The sequence below is a fragment of the Dermacentor albipictus genome, unplaced genomic scaffold (assembly GCF_038994185.2).
Source record: "Dermacentor albipictus isolate Rhodes 1998 colony unplaced genomic scaffold, USDA_Dalb.pri_finalv2 scaffold_20, whole genome shotgun sequence".
Lineage (NCBI taxonomy): Eukaryota > Metazoa > Arthropoda > Arachnida > Ixodida > Ixodidae > Dermacentor > Dermacentor albipictus.
The window spans coordinates 1,419,041-1,441,235 of NW_027225574.1; the positions used below are offsets into that span (position 1 = coordinate 1,419,041).

General features: G+C 41.8%; 1 protein-coding gene and 1 long non-coding RNA gene across 2 annotated transcripts in view; one reads left to right on the forward strand and one right to left on the reverse strand.

The window, feature by feature from the left end:
• Window positions 1–22,195, reverse strand: part of LOC139052228 (uncharacterized) — a 38,058-nt gene that overhangs the window by 13,039 nt on the left and 2,824 nt on the right. The gene's annotated exons all lie outside the window — the stretch shown is intronic.
• Window positions 7,853–21,177, forward strand: LOC139052229 (uncharacterized). The gene is made up of 4 exons (XR_011509796.1): window positions 7,853–8,020; window positions 9,564–9,605; window positions 12,205–12,409; window positions 15,088–21,177. It is a non-coding gene; the product is annotated as an uncharacterized lncRNA (long non-coding RNA).

Genomic DNA, 22,195 nt, shown 5'->3' on the forward strand with positions numbered 1-22,195 from the left:
ATCTTTGAAGGATAGATAAAAATTGGTGCTTGATGCAGCCAAACATAAATAAAAATGCAACAGAAAGAAAATAGAGAAAAATTCCAAGTGCAGGAAAAAATAATTACAATTGCCAATCCTGCATGCCAGCACCTTTCAAGAAACACTGTTGTTATTCCAATAGACAGACTGACTGCTTGCTTATGCAATGCAAGCACATTCTTCCAGTTCCATGCCATTGGGGAAAAAATGAGTTTTCTGGAAGGTAGCCACTTGCACACTTGGTGATCACTGTTTTTTTTCCCTGGACTTGTATATCTATATGTATTTTCCCCCTTTCCTGCTTTTATGCTTGGTTTCATCAAGCACTAGTCTTTATCAGGTTTTATTGCTGTACTACTTTGTGGTAACTTTTATAGATCACTGCATTTTCACAATGAACCTTTTAATTAGAAGTTAGCATACCCTATTCTTACTGCTTCACACTGTACATTCTTGCTACGTTGGCCAAATAAAAGATTTTATAAGGTATCATGAGGGCCATTAAAGTGACCTGCTGCATCCTAAAAAAAAAGAAAAACAAATAGCCTGGCTGCAAATGGTACCAAAGGACACATAGGACAAACAAGAAAACCGTGATGATCTAACAATCAAAAGTTTAATGTACACACCGAGTAAATGCTCGCTGACAAGCAATAGACTGAACATACACAAAAAGGAGAAGCAAAAATTCATGTGCATTTCCTGACGGGAAATGCATCCATTTCTAACGGAGGCCATGATGACAAGATTAACCCAGCATTTTTAGATCTACAGCTTCCGTAATTTCTCTAGGCAGCCGATCTGCACAGAATGCTAGCTTCTTCCTCTACAATGCACGCTCAGATGTGGAGAGTGAATTGTAGAGGAAGAAGCTAGCATTCTGTGGAGATCGGCTGCCTAGAGAAATTATGGATGCTGTAGATGCAAATACACTGGGAGAAACTTGTGTCAGCATGGCCGCTGTTACACTTTCAGAGATGGATGCGTTTCCTGTTGGGATCTGTATGGACACGCATCAGATCTTGCTTCTGCTTTTTGTGTAAATTCGATTTATTCTTGTCGACCAGCATTTACTCGGCATGGTCAATAAACTTTCATTTGTTAGTACACCTCATGAGATTATCTTGGTATCTAGCAGAAAAGTGTTCATTCTTTTTAGAGTGAAGCTGTATATGCCTAGGCGAAACACTCATGGTCCGATCACAAGAACCCTAGCGTAGGGGTATGAGCCATTGTTTCGGGGGTTGTGAGCCATTGTTCATCTTACATGAGGGACGGAGACATTTCTTGTTGGGTAGACATAGAAATGCTTATGCATTTAACACATAAACATTTATCTACGCATTATTGCAAGGAAGGGACACAGAGTGGGACGGGGTTAAGACAAGATCATGATGTCATAATTACCTTGCAGCAAAGGTGTGGTGGGCCATTGGCTACACCTATAGTGGCGTCGTTTCTCTCTAGCAGCAGAGCGTGCGTGCAGAAGTCTCTCTCAGACTTCCCTATAGGTTCAAAAATGTGTCCCTGTATTTAATTAAATGAAATGTGCAGCCCTGGTGTGTCACTTGGTAACTACAGTGCAGAACTGAGTCATAAACATTATGATTAACGCATTACAAAACACAAATGCGTAACATAATTCAGAAAGACTTCGATGGACCACCTGGATTAACACAATGAACCGCTGCTCATCGCACTTTCGAAGATGGTGATCTTGCAAAGTGCAATGTGCGGCATTCCAAATAAACAATGTGATAAACCCAAGCCAAACATGTGCATAACCTCATGAAGAAACACAGACATAACCAATAATATAGAAAGACTTGAATAAGCCATTGGAATTAACTCAGTGGTAAACACCGGGGCTGCACATTTCAGCTTCGCAGGTTTACCGTCTGTACAGGGTGCATGGGCAGTAACTTTTTCTGTTATTGTTTGTTAAGTATTGTATATGTGCCAGTAAAACATGTTAGGCTAGTTGGTGCAATGTATTGGTACTGCTTTTTTTCTTAATGTTGTGCCCTTCTTCCTTTTGTAACAACTTTTTTATTCCTCCTTGCATAATACTCCCACCTTGCAGCCTGCGAGGTATATAAATAAATAAGTACATAAGCACGTCATTCATTCATCTGCATACACCTCGCACCATTCCTTGCTCAACAAATGTCACTGTGTTGATGTCCCGCAGCATGCATCTACATTAACTGTCATTTGCGTTTCGATATGGTTTGTGAACAGTGTAATGCATAAAGATTACATGACATTAAGGTTGTGACTTATGTGGTGCATAAGCAAACCTTGCAAAAGATGACAAGTTGTATTGTTGAAAATAAGACAAATTGTATATATCGCAGTTACTTTAACAGCATTTAATTGACCACTTCACAAAAACTTAACTTCGCATAGATTCCAACACGTACACTGAATCTGCAGTTTTCTTTTTTGCTTATTAATGCAGTCGTTACTGCATGGCCACATTGTAGATTTGAAAACAAAGTGAAATAAATTTGTTTGTTGCAATATAACAATATGTGTAGATCACTGCGATTGTAACCCCAGAACTTAATACAAACATGCACACTATAGGACGCAGACAAATGTTCAGGACAAATTTCAGAATGTTTGCATCCGGATACTTATGAAAGTGAACGGTTTCATTCCATGGCTGTCAATGACAGGGAGAGAGAAAACTTAATTGTGTTCGTGGAACAAAAACGCATTGATAAGCTTAGACATATAGTCATTGCTTAACACTTTCGAAATGAATAATTATAGCTTGCTATCGACATTGAAGCAGCCATTCGACAGCAAGAAAAGGAATAAGTTTTTCCAGCTCTGAACATTGAATTGCAGGAAATGCAAGCAGGCATAAAATTCTGCCAATATAATGTTTAGGAATACCAAATTGGAATAAACATTGAGGCTTGCATTTGTACTTTCTCTGGCTGAGCAATCTAGTTTGAAATGACTCCCATAAGCATGTCGTAACAATGTTGATCTAATACAGGTTAAATGCATGACTAGCTTAAGAAATCTGGATGATTGCTATAAATTACAGTGAAGAAACTATAATATCTAATAACATTAATAATATAATAATAATATTTATTTACACAAAACAGGCTAACCGTGAGAGGCGTGCGAGGCTGAGCAGAAAGCTGAAAAATTCTACGGCAAGTGCACCTGCCGTGGGCCTACGATCCTGCATTATGAATAGCGCGTATTGATATGGTCTTCTTGTTAGAAGTTCCGAGTATACTACCAGCGCGAGACACGGGACAACAAAGTGGACGAGAAGCGTGTCTTTTAGAATGCTACGTTACAACGTACAGGTTTCTACAAAAGTGACGGTAACTGCTCGAAACATTTGATGCGTGGGCTTTTGCGCCTTTAGAAATATTGAGCGGGGGCTCCCATATATATATTCGCAGCGCAAGCACGGCGATGGACGAACCAGGCTAGCGCTAAGGTTGAATTTCACAACACAATTTTCATTCCACGTCGTAATCACACAGATCGTTTGAGGCTTCGTTCAGGGGCACACACGGGCGTTCGGGTTGGTGCTTCTTGTTGCGTTTGGCGTAAGAATATGGCTAGGACCAGGCACCACATATGCGCAATGACAGGCAATATACACGTATCATTTCTCCAGAAGTTGACGTCGAGCATGGGTAGCGCGAGGATCTTGTTAGGCTGACACGACAACTTCGTGGCAGCCGAATTCCGAATACTGCATATACGGTGAGGGTAGCTATATGAACTTGTCGATAGGTCATCTTGCAGATTGTTGTAGCACAGGCAGAACGAAACGGTCATAGAAGGTAGATAAGACAACACACATCGCTGAACCACCTGCGAACAGCTGTTTACGTGCGCGATGTCGCACTGAGCTACAGAAACCGCCGTCGCGCACTACAAGACAAATCTTAACTAACGTTTTTAAATGAGTAAACGTACATATTATTTGCTTATAATCAAAAGAAGTCAATAATATTATAGTGTAAACGTTTTATTCACTACAATAAAAGAATTATGCAGCGTGTGCCACGATTCCTGGCACTAAGCAACCCTGGGCGTCGCACCAGTCGCATTCTTAAAATCGCAATCATGTGAAATGAGCCCTCTAAAAATCGCATTGCGACGCGTGCGACAGCACCGATTTTCGTCGTTGCAGTCGCAGCATGTGAAACAGCCTTTAGACGTAATCCCTTGAAAATGAGGTTGTCTTCAACTGTAAGCTCATCTCTGTATGTGAAGTACATGCGCGTGTCTTGGGGTAGTTGACGCTTATCTTGTGGCCAACCTGACTAGATGATTGCTTTCAACCTTTGCAGTGATTCATCTCTCTCAGTCGCAGACCGAATCTTTTCCAGGGTTTCTTTTCTCACAGGAAGGTAATGCAAGACGTTGATGTTTTCAAGTTCTTGTTCATTGCTTTCGTTGGGAAGGAACGCACGTGACATCGTATCAGCCAAAAGTAATTCTTTGCCTGGTCTGTGCTCGATGACAATGTTGTATCTTTGCGTCTGAAGAATCATGCCTTGTAGTCGTCTTGGAACTTGATCCAATCGTTTCTTCAGGATCGCTTGTAGTGGCTTGTGATCGCTGATGATCTTTGTTTCTCTTCCGAATGTGTACTGGTGGAACTTGTTTAGTGCGAAAACGATAGCCAACATTTCCCGGCTTTCTGTCGGTGTAAGTGCTCTGCTGGCGAACGAGATTGGCTGTCCGTCTTGAAGAAGAGCTGCTCCGAGTCCAAGATGGCTTGCATCACACTGAATTTCTAACTGCTTTCGTGAGTCGAAGTAGGCCAGAATTGGAGCTCTTGTCACAGCGTCTTTTGCCTTTTGAAATGCTTCTTCTTGCGGTTTTCCCCAGTGCCATGGTGTATCCTTGACAGTGAGCTTTCTCAATGGCTCTAATACACGCGAAATTTTCGGCAAGAATCTGGAGAGATAGTTGATCAATCCGCAGAAGCGTTGTATTCCTTGGACGTCGACTGGCTTTGGCATTTGGTCAATTGCCTTGACTTTATTTGGATCAACTTTTAGTCCCTCTTTTGTCAGCAGGTGTCCCAGTAAGACAGTTGATGAGGCTCTGAGCTGAGTTTTTTCTTTGTTGAGACGAATTCCGATTTGTCGGCATCTCTGGAGTAGACTCTCTAATTTCTTGTCATGATCTTTGACAGCATCCTTTTCAGTTTCGCCCACTCCATAGACAAGAATGTCGTCTGCAACGCAGAGAACCCCGCTAAGTCCTTCAAGTGCCACTTGAAGTCTTTTCTGAAAAATTTCGCTGCTTACCGCAAGTCCAAATGGCAGGCGGAGCCATCGATAATGACCTTTTGGTGTTTGAAATGTGGTCATAAAGCTTGACTCATTATCGAGAGAACATTGCCAGTAGCCTTCCCGCAAGTCTAGTTTTGAGAAGATTTTTGCTTTGGCAAGATCCGGTAGCACATCATCGAGGATGGGCAATGTATGACGTTCTCGTTCGAGAGCCTCGTTCAGTGCTTGTGGGTCAATGCATATTCGCATTTCGCCATTTTTTTGGTTGCGACAACCAATCTGCTCACTCACTGCGTTGGCTCTGCTACACTTTTAATGACACCTTTTTCCAGACTTGCCAATCTTTGTTCTAATTGCGGTTTAATGCTGACAGGCACTCTGCAACTTGTTATCGCTTTCGGAAGCATATCTGGCTTGGTCACCAAGTGTACTTTCCCCGGGAGTGTTCCTAGAGTGTCACCAAAAATATCTGGGTATTTTTCCACTATGTGATGAGTGAAATTTTGTTCTGGAATTTCGTCGATTCCAGCCACAAGGTTATAGTCTATGGTTATCAGACCCATTTACTCAGCTGTAGATCTTCCGATGAGAGGAGTGAAGTCATCTTTAACCACTATGAATTCCACGGAATGTCTCTGTCCGTTTGCGGTTGTAACATCTAGCTGCGCCTTGCCTGAACAGTGAACTTTGCTGCCATTCCGCGTTCGCAGTGTTGTTGTGCACGGTTGTATTTGCTGTTGCCTGACGTGTCTAGCCGGGATGACGTCAACAGCTGCACCGCTGTCCACTTAAAACTTTACTTGAGTTCCGTTCACTCGCAGAGACGTGTGAACTGAGCTTGGTTTGTGGCTTTGAACTGCCAGTATGTCTTCATCCCCGCTATCTACTGCCAGGCCAGCAATTACCTTGCTGCTTTTGCAAACTGCCGCGAAGTGATTTCGTTTTTTGCACTTGCTGCATGTTTGTTTCCAAGCCGGGCATGTTTCTCTTTTGCGCTCGTGGCTACCACCGCAATACCTGCATTTTGGTACGTTAGCTTTTTGTGGTTTTCGTTTTACGCTTTTCGAGTTGGCATTGTTGCGATGGACGAATTTCTTCACTGCGTGCACTGTCTCGCTGTTTGATGGAGTACCCTCTTTATATGCTTTCATTTGAATTTTCGTGGCTTCGTGTGCTCGACACACCTTTTCAACCTTCTCTAGGGTCGGATCTTCTAACTTGAGAATGTCTGCACGGGCCTTTTCGTCATAGATACCACAGACGATCTGGTCGCGGATCATTTTTTCTCTTTCGTTTCCGAATCCACAATCGCGCGCCTTGAGCTTCAAATCTGTTACGAAGCTGTCGAACTGCTCTTCCTCCCGTTGCATGCGAGTTCGGAAGACGTATCGCGAGTACAGCTCGTTGTGCTTCGGCTAGAAATGCGCGTCGAGGAGGCTGATGACATTTGCGTAGTTAAATTCTGGGTTTGGTCTTTCCTCAGTCGATCCCCCGAAGTCCAAAGTGTTGTAGATATCAAGCAGTGAAGAACCACCGACGGTCAAAAGAAGTGCTACTTGCCGGTCAGATGGTGCTCTCGCTGTGTTAGTTGCTTTGAGGTACAGCGTGAAGCTCTGCTTGAAGGCTCGCCATTGTTCCGCAGCGTTTCCTCTGGAGTCGAATTTCGCAGGTGCAGGAATCTTATCCATTGCTGATGGGCTGACGTTGGAACTAGTTCACTTCTGACACCATGTTTCGTTATGTCTCGTATAGAGGACGATAGAACACTGGACTTTTGTTAACGGAGGTTAACTGGGTTTATTAAGCATGGAGTACACAGGAATGGGTGTGGTTACATGGTGTGGTTACAGAGAGTAGAGTGTCTTGAGACGGGGCGGCGGCCGACCAGCAGGAGAGGAGCGGGAGAGCCAGACGCAACTTGATATGTCGTCTGCTCAGAGTTCGTAGGGGAGGAGGGCTGCCGCGACGGTGGGAGCGGAGGTTTCAGAAGGGGCGTGCGGCCAGCACGTGCGGGATGGTGGCGCCATCTCTTGAGCCTTCTTGTAACACTATACGTTCTCGGTGACAAATCGCACAGCGCAGAAGCACACGCACAAATGTTTAAAAGAATGGGACGACAGACCGCCTGCAGTTTGCCGTGACGTCGAAATAAGAAGCACAAACAGCGATGTTTCTGTACTTTTCTGGTCAATAGTTCAGTTCGCATGGTTGCGGCACGCATTACTTTTTTTTTTTAAATCCAAACGACGAAAACTGTGCGCGCACAAATTAGCACGGCGCTTGCGACGTTTGAATTTGGCGCATTTTCCCGCGCACTCCATTAGCTCCGGCCGGTGCACCGCGTTACTGCGCTAAAGAAAGTAGTTCATCAAAGAAGTGAAGCAAAAAACTTTCACACACTTGCAAAGCGCAACAATTGTTCTGTAATAACATGAAATCACAGAATTTGTTATCAAATGGTACAATTTATGATAATATAAGCGTGTATTTGTATGAGTGTACATGTATGATTGCGCGTTTGCGCTGTGGATGCTTGGAGCATTCCGGCGGGGTCGTGCACGCCGGTTGTTTGGAAGCTTCCAGCGTTTTCTGCGTTCTTTGTGTGCTTCGCTGTGACATCTTTGCAATATTCCTGCGTGTTGCTCGCTTTTTATGGGCTTGTTGCCTCGAAGATCGCCATGATCGCCTCCGACTCAGCGACATCAAAGGTGAGTGAGTGTTTCCAATTCCCCTTGTTCGTCCATTGCGACGCGGTGGGAGCCCAGAAATGAGTTCAGCGCCTGTGCGTGTTTTCCGCGCGCCTTTTTTCTAGTTTTCATTCCTAGCACTGTCCTTCCGTTACGAGAATTGGTTGTACAGCACTAGATTTGTGGTACATAACGTGGAGCTTTGTCCTGGTTTAACTTTACTCTCCTCTTGTGGTGACTTAAGGCAGCTATGTGGTGCCAGCTAAAACAGGGCATGTTGTACGCCATGATTTCTGATACGGTTTTCTAGCACCGATAGAGTTAGCCTTATTAATGAGCGCATAACAATGCGACGTGAAACCATCCGATCTGTACTGTAATCGAAGATATTTCGTTTGCGCCACGCTAGTACAAGGCGTGTGAGTGAGCTGTAGCAACAGAGAGAGAGGGTTGGGGTTGGAGGCGCGGTGGGATCAGCGAAAATGTATTCTGTTGCGCTCTTCAGGATCGAGTGACTCCGCGGTGCTTCAACGCCACTATCTGTCACGCCGTGCGGCCGACGTTCGCACGACCGGAAAACACAGAGGAGGCTGTCTCGCAAATATGAAAAATTTCAAGTGTGTACATGCGATTCTATGCGATACGTGACATACGATAGGGGTGATGCCACAGAGTGCTGCGAAATCATCGAGTTATACGCCTTGCCAACCGCGTGTGTTTTGTTTTCCACCTGTTAGCGCGCATTCAGCTTTCTTTTTTTATCTTCTCCGTTCGATGCCATCGAGTGCTTCGCCCAAATGGCTTCGCGTAGGCGCTCTGCATTCACGGAAAGGCAGATTTCATGGCACTCCAGGTCCTAATTTACTGGGATAGAACATTTAAAAAATGTAACAGCGTGAAATTTCAGCGTTTCGCACTTTAGTAACTGATTGATGTAACAAAGTTTTAAAATCAGTAAAGGAACGAGATGCCTGGCATATCTGCCTTGTCGTCCCACTGTGTTTCGAGGCGGCATGTATATGTTATCGGCAACATAAACATCAATAATTAGCATTGTTTCTTGTGACCATAGAAGTAGCTAGTTATGTCGAAAAGCCATTTTTGCTTTGAATCCGAGCACTACAGAGTGAGCAGATTGAAAGGGGAGCGCATCGTTGTGAACTAAATGACGACGCTTTGCCACAAGCTTGGAATAATGCTTTGTCGAAAGAGCAGGTCTGTGAAATTCTTTCTTTGAGTGTAAGCAAAACTTAACTAGCATCAGGTAGACGGGGAGTAAAAGAATGTAAGACTGTGGCTTTATATGAAGGAGCTGCCTTTAATATGTGGCCCTAACAGTTAAGTAGATGCGTGGAAATAATTTTTAATATAAGTAGAGGAATGTGAAATAAATTATTTGACAAGCTCACACTGCCATTGGCGAGAGCGGCCACACTTTCGTGTATTCAATGACTAGTCATTTGTATCCGTCCATTTATGTCAGCCTAATGGTCCATGTAGCTCTATTGATTGTCGCTTTTGCTGCATCGTGGCTTCACGTTTTAATACTGACATCTTTTTTCAGATTCAAAGTGAGCTGGGAGACGCCCCAGCTGGAACGCTAAAGGTGAATTTTTTGGTCATCCATTCTGTAGCGTCACCATGATCAAATACAGTGATGCCGTGAAAATGTATTGCAGGAAGCAGAAAAAAAAACAAAACATTGCTGATGCAACTGCAAGGCATTTGCTCCAGTGATCAATTGGTGCAGAGTGCCTTCATTAGGAGACATGGTGCCTTTAAGCACTCAGCTGAAAGACTTAACAACTGCACCGGGACTGTGAGTGAATTTCAGTGTCCCTTGTAAACATATTAAACGCAGAATGTGCCTTTTTCAGTGTATATGCCTGATATGAGAGGGGCGTTCAGAAACTTAGTGTGGACATTAGTGGTCTACATGAGTGAACATCTTTATAGTTTTACCAGAACGAAGGTATAATGACCTTTGTCATACAGCAGTGCACTGCTAGAGGTATCAAACCAGAACAGCAGCACCCTTTGAGAAAGTTGGCTGAAGAACGAGCAATGATCGGGGCTTTCTGCATTTCAAGGGCCAAATTCCAAAAAGATTGATGCCGAGCTGGATGGTGTGAAGTGCCGGTCACCACATGCTCTATCTTGGAATTATGTCTTGTTAAGATACAGAAATTGCATCACTGCTCATAAAGAAATGGGAAATTGGGAGCTTGAGGGGAAGTGGAAGGGCTCCCCTCTGGAGCAGCCAGTGCATGCCCTTTGCTATACTGATAATCCTACCTTAATGAGAACCAGTGATGCATGTTAACCTATTACACAGCCAAGCGCATCCCTTGTTTTGTATTAAGGGGACACTAATGACATCCTAAACGAATTTTAAATAAAACATCGTCTTAAATAACTACTTCTGTAAATTTCTTGGTAGTTGCTTGATTATTAGAGAAAATAAAGCTCAAAGTTTAATTTTCTGAGTATCGCCCCAAAATCTTTGTGCTGACACTTCATTGTCACATCATGGATTCCAAGTATTTTTTTAAAACTTGGGTTGTATTGGTTCTGTAAATGTTCCTGATGCTTTTTATTTTGGGTTTTTGGAATATGATGAAGAACATCTTTATTTGTAAAAAAAATTGCTACACCTGAACAGACATCATCTAAATCCATGACGTCACAGCAAGCGGGTGTGGTAACTTCAAGGCAGCACTGCCACCAATCTTTCCTCTTGCTGCTTTTACAGTTTACTCAGCCTCTTGTCACGGTATGAGTGAATCTCTTGAATTGTAGGAAGGTCATGTACAGATACATCTAAAATAATTTTTCTCTTTAGTGCTTTCATGCCGTAGCTGCTTAGGGGTGTTGGCACAGCTCCGCTAAGCACGAGGTCACAGGATCAAACAACCGCATTTTGATGGAGGTTAAATACAAAACTGCCCAGGTACCTTGCAGCCTGATTTGGTAAAAATTAGTCCAGAGTTCCCCACTATGGTGTGCCTAAACATCAGATTGTCATTTTGGCACTTAAAATGCCAGAATTTAATTAATTTAATTTTGCTTTAGTGCTCCTTTAAGCTGTAGAATTCATGATCTCTGCAAAAACTCATGCTCAAAGTATTCTCCATAAAGAATAAATAAACAGTAGATATAAGTGTCTATTTATATATTGAATTGTAGTGATACGTGATGACTATTAGAACGGTGGTACAACGAGACAGACAGAATTGTAATACAATGTGTGACGGCACGGTAATGCACATCGAGGAAATGACCGAGTCTCCCTAGAAGTCCCTGACATGGACATCAACTGGCTGTGCACAAACTTCTGAGTTCACTCCGTGATCTTGTGCAGCCTGTGCTTTGCGAGTCGATTAATTTAATTGAGGTGGTGGTTGGCACATACTGTCCTTGCAGCTTAAGTACATTTCATACAGTGGAGTGGAATCTCGCATATTACATCTAGAGCACAGCAAGTGAACATGATGTGTACTGGTAACCTTAGTAATGATCGACAATCATGTCCCTCTTCGAGCTCCTAATGCTGCTTGCCAACACAAGCAGCAGCAGTTGCCCAAGATAGGGGGAAAGAGATTCATTGAAAAGTGGCATATGCCGAGGGTTGCATAACCAGTCACCCAAGCTGTTCTGACGGTTGATTTTGAACTCTTCCCTCAACATAGCAGCCCAATCTCCCCATTAGACCATGGCCTACCTATTGACACAAATGGATGGGAAAATCGAGACAAACACTTGAAAATATGAAGTATCCTAAGAATGGTAATCACAATAAATAGTACTAGATGTGCATTAGCGCAAGCTCTTGGGCCAGTTGGTGCATGATGAACTTGAAAAAGGGGGGTACCAGAAAAACAAAGGACGTGCACACACGGAAGAGGCGTTAGACAGGGAGTCCGTGTCTAATGCCGTTTCCTTGTGTGCGTGTGATTTGTGTTTCGCTGGTACTCCCCTTTTCCAAGTACTAGATGTTTGGATACTTTGGTTTACTATTCTTGTTTGTGCTGGATTGTTTTTCTGAAACATGTGGCATCCAGAGAGCATAAGAAGCTTGTAAGAAGTCAAGTTTAGCATTCTAGATTTGCAACAGATACTTTTGTAATTTATTTGCAGTAGGGCTGTTGTGTGAATGTGCTTGATAGGCTTAAAACTGTTTTGCTAACATTTACTTAAACGTGCAGGTTCACATAGGTTGAAGGAGTGCACATTGAGAAGGTTAACCTGGCACAGCTTACCATGGCCTGCCATGGTGGACCAGGAAAGTTTGCAAGGGCCTTGCTTCACCATGTTTTCACAGAGGAGGAGCTCATGGGCCATTTGGGCTTTGGAAATAACACCAAGGGGCAAAAAAGGCTCTTGACCCCACCAGAGGCAGTGCTGTTATAGGCAAGTACCATATATCCTTTCTGGTTGCATTTTTACATTCACATTTTTTTCTAAAATTATGAACTTGCCATTCGCATAACAAACGACTTTCAAGTAGCCCTAGTGTGCAGTTGTGTGCTACAATAGCCTACTATTTGGAATGACTGTTCATATGATCATAAGTGCGTAATGCCGCCATACGCAAATGCTTCTAAAATTTGAAAGCTGCCTTCACTGCTGAAAGTTTTTAGTGGCTCCAGCATATAACATCAGCTGCATTGGCGCATTAGCAGTGCTACTTGGCTGTCATTGCAAGGAATAGTCTGTGAAGCATGCTCCAAATCTATTGGCATGGAAGACATGTTTAATTAGCCTGAAAGTGTTATTCTAATACACGAATTGCGGAGAAGCTATGCTCAAGTGTGGTTACTGCTCAGCTCGAGCAGGAGCATGTTCACAAATTGCAGAAATCAAAACAGCTCTCCAGGTTCTGAGATGTGAAACAGTAGTTTCACCAATTTTAACACACCACATCGAATTAAGGTTGCTCCTATATTGAAGGAGGTCCATGTGATGCCAGACAGCAGCCTTTTAGCAGAGGGAACCTGAGTGGTGTGGCAATTTTCTTTTGGTTGTTTCAATCAAAGAAACACATGGACAGAGTTGCAAGCATTGCTGTCAACAGTACTACGTTTAGTGGGTGCTTACTCATTCTAAGCACTTAATCTATGACTCGTGTTTATTAACGCACACTTAATCAATTTGTATTCTAAGATATGAAAAGAATATTTATGTGGCTTTTCCCCATATACTTCAATAAATTGAAAATAGGCTCTTGGAGCCTAATGTATAAAGCTTCTTACAGTCCATCGGACATGTCCACTACTCCCATTCTGAAATTGTTAGAATTGATTCCTGCTTCCTTACTTCACCTACCTGTTAACAGGGTTATTATGAACCATTGCCAAGTAGATTAGGGGCTTAAATTAATCAAAAAGATGAATGGGCTTTTCTGTCCCTCTTGTTTAGCCCGTTGAGGGTCACATTTCGGGGAGAAATATGCCTCTCTAATTTAGGAGTTATATATTTTTTGTGGTGTGAAAATACTCAAAACTTTCGAATTGAATAGTGTCCTATTCAATTTAGTCTATGAATGGTCACTATTTGTAAATGCGAGTATTATTCTAATATTTGGAAACCCCAATAAAACATGAAATTTGAGCCAAAGTACGGTAAATTTTCACCTCCAATAACATAGTATAGACATAAAACGTAAGAACTTGTAAGAATAGCAGAACAGGCTACATTACTTAAGTAGCTGTAGTTTATAGGCTGTACAGCGATCATTTATGTTTACTGAAGAGTCCTGTGCATGTGAAGAAACTTTTTGCTGCTCCATTTGTGCTTTTAATAAACAGCTCTTCATAACATAACAATGACAGAAACTTGCAAACATTAATAATACTAGGATGTGAGCCTCATCTTACATTAATTGTGATATCAGCTGTTCATTATTCAGAAGCTATCCATTATTTGATTTGCTTCTAGCATTATTCGGTTCAGCCTCAAAAATCACTTTTCGCGCACCCTTAATATTTTTATTGCAGATTTAAGTTCTTCAGAGTGACTTTCTGAGAAAATAAAGTGGTAAATAATATTTTTAAATAACGATGAAGTGGCAATATCATTTCAGCATTTGCAGTTTTAGATGTTTTATTTTTTATGCAGGATAAAGCAGCATAATTTTTTTGTGTAATGAAACTTACAAAAATTTGTGGCAACACTCCCAAACTACTGCAATGACAGACACCAAGGAGCTAAGTGAAAATCAGTTTTAAAGAAACCCATGGAACGACAGCAATTTAAGCATATTTTGTAGAAATCTCGGAAGGTTGCAGCACCTCCAGTGGCATGCTAGGCAACACTTTGTTCTGAAAAGGTAAATTTTTTCAGAACGTCCCGTCACAGCCACAGATGTACGGCAGTAAACCCTAAAAGGGTTAAAGAAGTCAGTCCTATGGCATATGGCTCTTAAAAGACAGCATTTCTTCGTATCTGTCACATTCTGCATGTGTCATGCTAAGCAGCTTGGTGCACAACTACATGGAATCCTCATTATAACAGTAATTCAGTCGTTGAGGCAGAAAACATACTTTGCTGTAAGCAGTGTCTTCTTTAAGGTAGAAAGTCCTAAGTCATTGTAAGGCGAGAAGTACATTCCGATTGCATGTGAACTCAGGAAACCTAACTTCAAATGAAGCTACACTCTATTGTAGTGACATGACAGTATTGTATTTGGAGCATGGGAAAGCACAGTTAAGTGCTGCACATTTTAATTATGAAAGTTACAAGAAAAATTTAATTGTCAGTTCAGGTTTATTTATGAACAACATGAATTTTTTTCACCATTTTGTTTCTCAGCAAGCAAAGTTCACATCTTCGACATTGAGGATATTCTTAAAGTTATTTTGCTACAGTGTTTTGTTCCTCTTTGCCCTTTCCTGCATTTGACACTTGGTGGAGTCCTGTGCCACACAGAATAAATCTATATGGTCATGCTGTAAAGCTGTACCCGTAGAAAGTTGGAATTGAACACAAATACATAAATCAATTTCATTATAACAAGGGCATATTGCATGCCATTCTTTTGCATGTAGAAGTTGCTTTTTAAAACTTGTTCTGGCTTCTTATTTTTGCAGGCTTCACGTGTCACAAGTTTCCTGGTACCAACATGCCCTATATAAGGAACTCTGGCCTCGCTTCTCGCATGGGGCCAATAGCCTCTCAAGTGCCCACGTTGGAAAGCTCAAACCAAAACACAAGTGTTGTGCTTTCGTAGCTCTTGACATTTTTATGTTTTATGTTAGTCTCCTGAAGGGCCCAATTTGGATTTCTCAAATGAGCATACAAATCTTGTGCCTTTCTATGCCTTGACATTTTTATGTTAATTATGCTAGTCTCCTGAGAAGCCCACATTGGATTGCTCAATCCAGAATACAAGTGCTGTGCTTTGTTATAGTTCACTACATTTTTATGTTAGTTTTATGCGAAGCATATTACGAGAGCTCAACCCAGCTCCTCAGGCGCGGCGGTATCGCCTTCAATACCACGTGACACCGTGACGTCAGGACAGAGGAGAAACGGTGCTCCAACTCGCGCCGTCGCTCGCGGCGTCGCGGCGGTATATAAGCAGCTGCGCTTGCCTCTGCTAGACACTCATGAGGTGAGATGCCTCCTGGAGACAGAGCTGCTCGTTGGAATGAGAAGCGAAGGTTGCGGCGTGCTACAGAGACTGATTTTCTAGGTGGCTTTGGCTCAACTCTTGCAAGATGGGCTAGGTGGGATTCGAACCAGGTTCTCCGGAGTGTGAGACGGAGACGCTACCACTGAGCCACGAGTACGATGCTTTAAAGCGGTACAAAAGCGCCTCTAGTGAATGCGGTGTTGCCTTAGAAACGAGCTGTTTCTAAGGCTCAGGCATGCGTCGCTTGCTCAGGCGCACATTTCGTTGCCGCGCCGAACGCTGCGTTGCTCGACGCTCACCGCGTCCAATGCGGGGCGCGTAGTCGCTGCGCCGTAGCCCATTGTCTGACACCCCTTGACGGGTCGACGGGAACGCTGTCGCATTCCACTCTTGAAGGCGAAGCTGAGTAACGCATGAGTTGTTTCTTCGTCTAGCCGAACCAAATATAGCCAAGCAACAGCAGTTCACCAGGCTAAACAGTGGTTCAACAACTAAAATAAATGCTAGTATGCTTCACATCCTGGGCTTAACCTTAGCTAAGCCACAGCCATTTTTTTTATATGGTTCCAGTAAGGATAGTGTTTCCTTATTAATATATTTTTTAAGTATCTTAAGTCATTTCATGCCAAACCAACCAATTTTGTCAAGAACTGTTCCACTATGGCAAAGCATTTCAAGTTTGCTTGATTTTGAGTCGGTACAATGAGAAAATTTTTGAGAAAATTTGCTTTCACACATACACTTGAGTCATTCCAGGGCAACGAACCAGCGTTTTTTTTGACCATCACAGATATAGTTGAAGCTCCGAACTCTTGCTCTCCATTTATTTTCCTTCCCACAAATTTTTTTGTATTTTGGCAAAAATTTATTGTTCTTGCCCAGCTAAGCTAGAAGGCACTGATACACGTTTCTTTTGAAAGGGAAATTGTATGATCCAGATATCCATATGATGTTCATGTCAAGAGACTGAAGTGGTGTGACTGCCAAAATTTGCAAAGTTTGAATTTGCTTCTAATGTAGGGAAATACAGAAGGCACAAAATAAATATAAAATCAGACTGGTTGATTTGGGATAGCTGCAAAATATTTCAAGCCTTGTAGGTTCAGTTATCAGCTAAAAAAACTGTAAAGTTCCAATTTTTTGCAAGAAGCTTCGTGTTGAAGGTAAAAAATTAGCTTTGGTGGTTCGCACAAAAGTATATGTCACCCATCATTACACAGCCCTACATATCTGCTATGCATGTGACAAGTAACAAAAAGGTATTATTCTTTAAGTGCGATAAATTATTTTTATAATGTTCATTTGTGGATCACACATACAGCATAAATATAGCATAAATATATGAAGCCGTCATCTAGCAAGGAAAGATTGTTAATATAATTAGCCACAAGAACTACTCAACAAACTGACTGCCTTTTTTATTATTACGAAGGCAGGTGACGTCAAGCGCTGCAGCTGTAGTCTCAACTCGTATTTTTTTCAACATGAATGCAAAAAGTGGTTGCCAGTGGTGTCTGACCACATCAGACTGAACATGGCACATATGACTTTTATAGATGAGCATGTTCCGGCTCTGAAACAGTGGTAGCAAACAACACCACAAGAATTTGTTCATACTCATGTAGGTTTTCAGTCTTAATTATGAAGGTGTTTTCTACTTGCATCATCAGTGGGCTTCAGGGAGCAGGGCACAAAGTGTCCTGCTCCCTCTATGTTGCATTGCAATGCGACATGCCTTTCAAAATGCTTTGTATGAACAATATAAGCGCTCTTTCTGGATTAACTGTCTACATAATAGCTGATATTTCGTTTTGTAAACTGCATGAAACATATCTTTTAGCACTGCAGGATTCCCTCACACATTTAATACGTACGAGGTCTGTTAGAAAAGTATTTGACCTTTTTTTGCGAACACCTGATGAATATGAAACAAGCGCATTTTCATCAGCCGCCCTTGAACCTTTGTGCGCTGCACGAATTTTTTCCCGCCTGCCAATAGCGTGAATTGCTGGGACGCAGCGTTTGAATGAGGTAGTACAGTGCTCTCGTCGATATCTTATTGCAAGGAAAATGGCGGAGCGACTGGAGCAGTGCTACTGCATCAAATTTTGCCAGAAACTGGGCGACAGCCAAGTGGAAACCATTTGGAAGAATAAGACTGCTTTCGGTGACTATGCTATGAGCAGCACACAGATTAGGGAGTGGTACAACCAGCTTAAAGACGGCCACACATCGGTGGAGAGCGAGCCACACTCCAGTCGGCCATCAACATGCCGAAATGACCAGGTCATTGCCGCAGTGAACCCTGTGGTGATGTGGGACCGTCGTGTGATTATCCGAGAAATTGCGGAAGAGGTGGGCATCAGCACATTTTATCCACATTCCATTATTACTGAAGATTTGGCCATGAAGAGAGTTGCGCCGAAATTCGTTCCCAAACTGCTCATGGTGGAGCAAAAGCAACTTCGTGTTGAAATCTCACAGACATGATGGATTCAACAAACAGTGACCCCAACTTCTTGAACACCATAATAACTGGCGACAAGTCTTGGGTGTATGTTTACGACCCGGAAACCAAATCCCAGTCGTTGTAGTGGGAGCATTCCACGTCACCAACCAAAGACCGCTAAGTGTGCAGCAATGTCAAAGTGTTGCTGACTGCTTTCTTTGACTCCCGCAGTGTGGTACACCACAGATACGCACCACAGGGTCAAACAATCACTAAAGTCTACTACAGGGATGTCCTCCATGGCCTATGTGACGCGGTATGGCGCAAGATACCGAAGTTGTCAACAGGAAATTGGCACATCCATCACGACAATGCTTTTTCGCCTCGCACTTGATTCAGACTTTTTTGGCGAAAAACCAGACTCCTGTAGTTCGACAGGCTCCTTACTCTCTTGATATGGCCGCCTGCAACTTCTGGCTGCTTCCCAAAACCAAGAGGCCATTGAAACAAGCGCGATTTCAGACAAGAGATGACATTATAGCTGCAACGACACCTGAGCTAAACTCCATTCGGAAAGAGGCCTTCTCGGAATGCTTCTAACAATGGCAGCACCACTGGGAGAAGTGGCTGGATTCCCAAGGAGACTACTTTGAGGGTGATTAGGTTTCCAACGCTCCAGTTATGCCAGTCTTTTTCTTCTTCAGCCAAAGGTCGGATACTTTTCTAACAGACCTCGTATTGATATTTTATGTGCAATGGCTGTATGGTTTACCTGGCCCACAGCAAACACAAGCCTCGTTGCGTTAGAGCATGTGTCCCTTGCAATAAAATGCAGACCCTAACACCGCTTCTATGTCATCTGTGTTGCATACAAAGCCAGCTTTGTCGTCTCTATTCCCGGCTGGCACGCCGTGCGCACATCTGAGAAAAGTCGGTGCTGACAAAATTTCAAAAAAGAATTTCTCGCATTTAAAAATGCCTTTTTTAACTTACACAGGCATAGCAGACATGTAGAGCTATCCAATAATGTATCACATATTTTTTGGCCAACCATGAAAGCTGTTTTTTCCTTGAACATGAAGCTTCTTGCAAAAGATTAGAATTTGTTTTTTTTTTACAGCCGATCAGCTGAACTTTTAGAGCTTCATATATTTTTCTGCTATACTATGTCACCTGGGCTACCATTCTGTATTTAAGCTCTGTCCTGTGAATTTTTTCTTACGAAAAAAAAACCAACGGTTTGCAATTTGACTCATTTTTGCCGGTGCCAAAAGCAATTGAAGTATTCAAATATTAGAAAAATGGGTTATTTTGGCAGTTGCGTCACTTCACCGTATTTTCACGCACACCATTTGAACGCCTAGATTAATACAATGTGCATTTGAAAAAGAATTTGAAAAAGAAAAGTATTTTAAGCATTTGAAAAAAAAACAATGAAAAGCTAGAGGACATTTGATGTCCTCTGCTCAGCTGAACAGGAAAACTAAACTGTCACCAAAATGCTACAAAATATCTGGCAAAAATAAATAGAAGTGGGTAACGAGCTTTAAACTCTAGTAAACATGGCAGTGTTTCAGCTATATGTGTGGCGTCAAAAAATGCTTGTCGATTCGGCAAGGAATCGCATACCTGCAAGTGCATCTGTGCCATTTTCAGAGTTCAGTAAAAACGGCATTTTACATAACTTTGTAAAAGCGGTTTATTGCTATCTGAAATACATGGGTAAAATTAATAGGTATAAGTCGGCTTAACTTTTATATGCAACAAAAAATCTCCAGTAATGGCAGTGGTGTGCCTTTCATGTTTGCATAAAACCATATCTTCTGAAATCTTTTGTTATTTTTTGTGGCAGTGAATAAAATTGAAATAGAACTCACAGAAGGAGTAACTTTGCTGTATTCCAGCACATAACAAATAGCTGTCTTTTTTTCATATAAAAATCTGAAGCAGTTAATATGAATAAGTCGCTTGATATGGAATGACCTGCGTAGGAACGTTATCATGGCAGAAAACACAACTGGATCATGCAACAGCAATGCAGCATAATAAACTGCTCCCATAAGCATCACTTATTGTGATTGCCATGTTTAAGAAGTATGTAAGGTTTACTGAAATCCGCACACACCATGCAACCAACAAATAAGGATTGTACAGTGATCCTTTTTCAGTTTTACATATTTTTTAAAAATTGTCTGCCAGGTAGCATAATACTTGTTCTTAAGCTGGATTATTCAGAGGTAGAAATTACTAGCACAAGCAATAGAAACATTAAACTGATTGTCATAAATTTATTAATTCACTTATAACATCACGGCACATATTTCAGTTTCCAAATTGTAGCCAGTGAGTTTGAAAGACATTCACTTGAAATTAATTTCCAGGATGACACCAGTTTTGAGATTTTTCCATAAATGTGAAATACATGGGCATTCCGGTTACTTTTGTGCTTCAATGCATAACAGTGCGTTTTAAAAAAAAAGTAAGTGCTACAGCAGTGCATTTCTACAGCCAGTTTGATGGCATGTGTCTCGTTACTAGTGTCATTTTGGAAATTCATTGTAAGTGCATACACCTTGCAAAATTACCGGCTACAATTCGTAAAAACTTTATTAGGAACGGAGCTTTTGTTAATCAGCTGACTGGTGTCTTGATATCTCATGCAAGTAATGTTTGGCACTCTGTATCTAGAATTATGTTAGCTGCAACAGTCAGTCTTCAATAAGTTCCATGAAACTTAAAGATAACCACCCTGCATATCAGGTCTCAGTTGAGTATTGTGGGCTCAAGCAAATCGTGCCATGGTTATAGTACCACTGGCTACCTAATAGAGAAAGCAAGTACCTTTTTGAGTGTTCTTATTTACAGTCATGTCAGTCTGCTTCTACATTTATTTATTTAGGTATTTATTTTTTAAAATTTGTTTCTTTTTGTAAATGTGTTCTGCTTGAGGGCCACACAGACTACATCTTCAGTATTCAATTTTGTTATGGTGTCAAACTGCAGGAAGTTTGTACTGTGCGATAGTTTGTAAGAAGTTTCTGATCTCAAACTACAAATGGTTGTACATTTACACAGATGTTTGGTTACAAATAAACAGTTCACCTAGAAAAATGGTTTTTGTCTCCATCAGTTCAGCACTCTTGATTTTTGGAGGACCATTCACTCTGACAATTGAAAAAAGTGGCATAACAGTGCTGCTAGCAGTTTTACAATATGGCTTATTACAGGCAGTCTAGGAGCATGCTTTTGAGCCCAGGGTGACAGAGGCCTGCGATACAAAATGCCTGTATTTAAATTTTATCCCTTTCCTCTCACAGCAAACATACCACTGTCACATCAAAGGTAATTATATGCAACATAGCTCAGCAGTATTTTAAGGCAAGTGCAGGTTTAAACTGCTAAATACCCAGTGGGGCATAAAGGGCTTTCAACGTAATTTGTGTTGACTCTCAACAGATCTGCAACAATTCTTCCATGGGCTTTCAATATTGACGAACACATTTCAACAATACCTCCATGGGCTTTCAATTTTGAGACTCAAAACATCTGCAACAATGCTTCAATGGGCTTTCAACATTGACAAACAACACATTTCAACAATACCTCAATGGGCTTTCAATTTTGAGCTTCAACAATGCTTCAATGGGCTTTTAACATTGACAAACAACACATTTCAACAATGCCTCAATGGGCTTTCAATTTTGAGCTTCAACAATGCTTCAATAAACTTTCAACATTGACAAACAACACATTTCAACAATACCTCAATGGGCTTTCAACATTGAAAACAACACATCTTCAACAATGCTTCAATGGGCTTTTAACAGTGAAATACATCATAGTTTCAACGATATACCAATGATCTTTCAAATTGAGAGGCCACAGCGATGTTTCCACAAAATGTCGCGGGCCAATTATCAACACTTGTCAACAATTTTCTCAACGATGTTTCTACAATTCCCCAATGATCTTTCAAGGTCATTTGTTGACGTTGAACAATGATATTTCAATAACCTTTCAACAATTTTTTTGTAAGGGTTGCACACACTTCACCACTTCGCATCGGTCGAATTGTTAATTGTCGCTGTGGCCGGGTCTCGAATCGTGAATTACC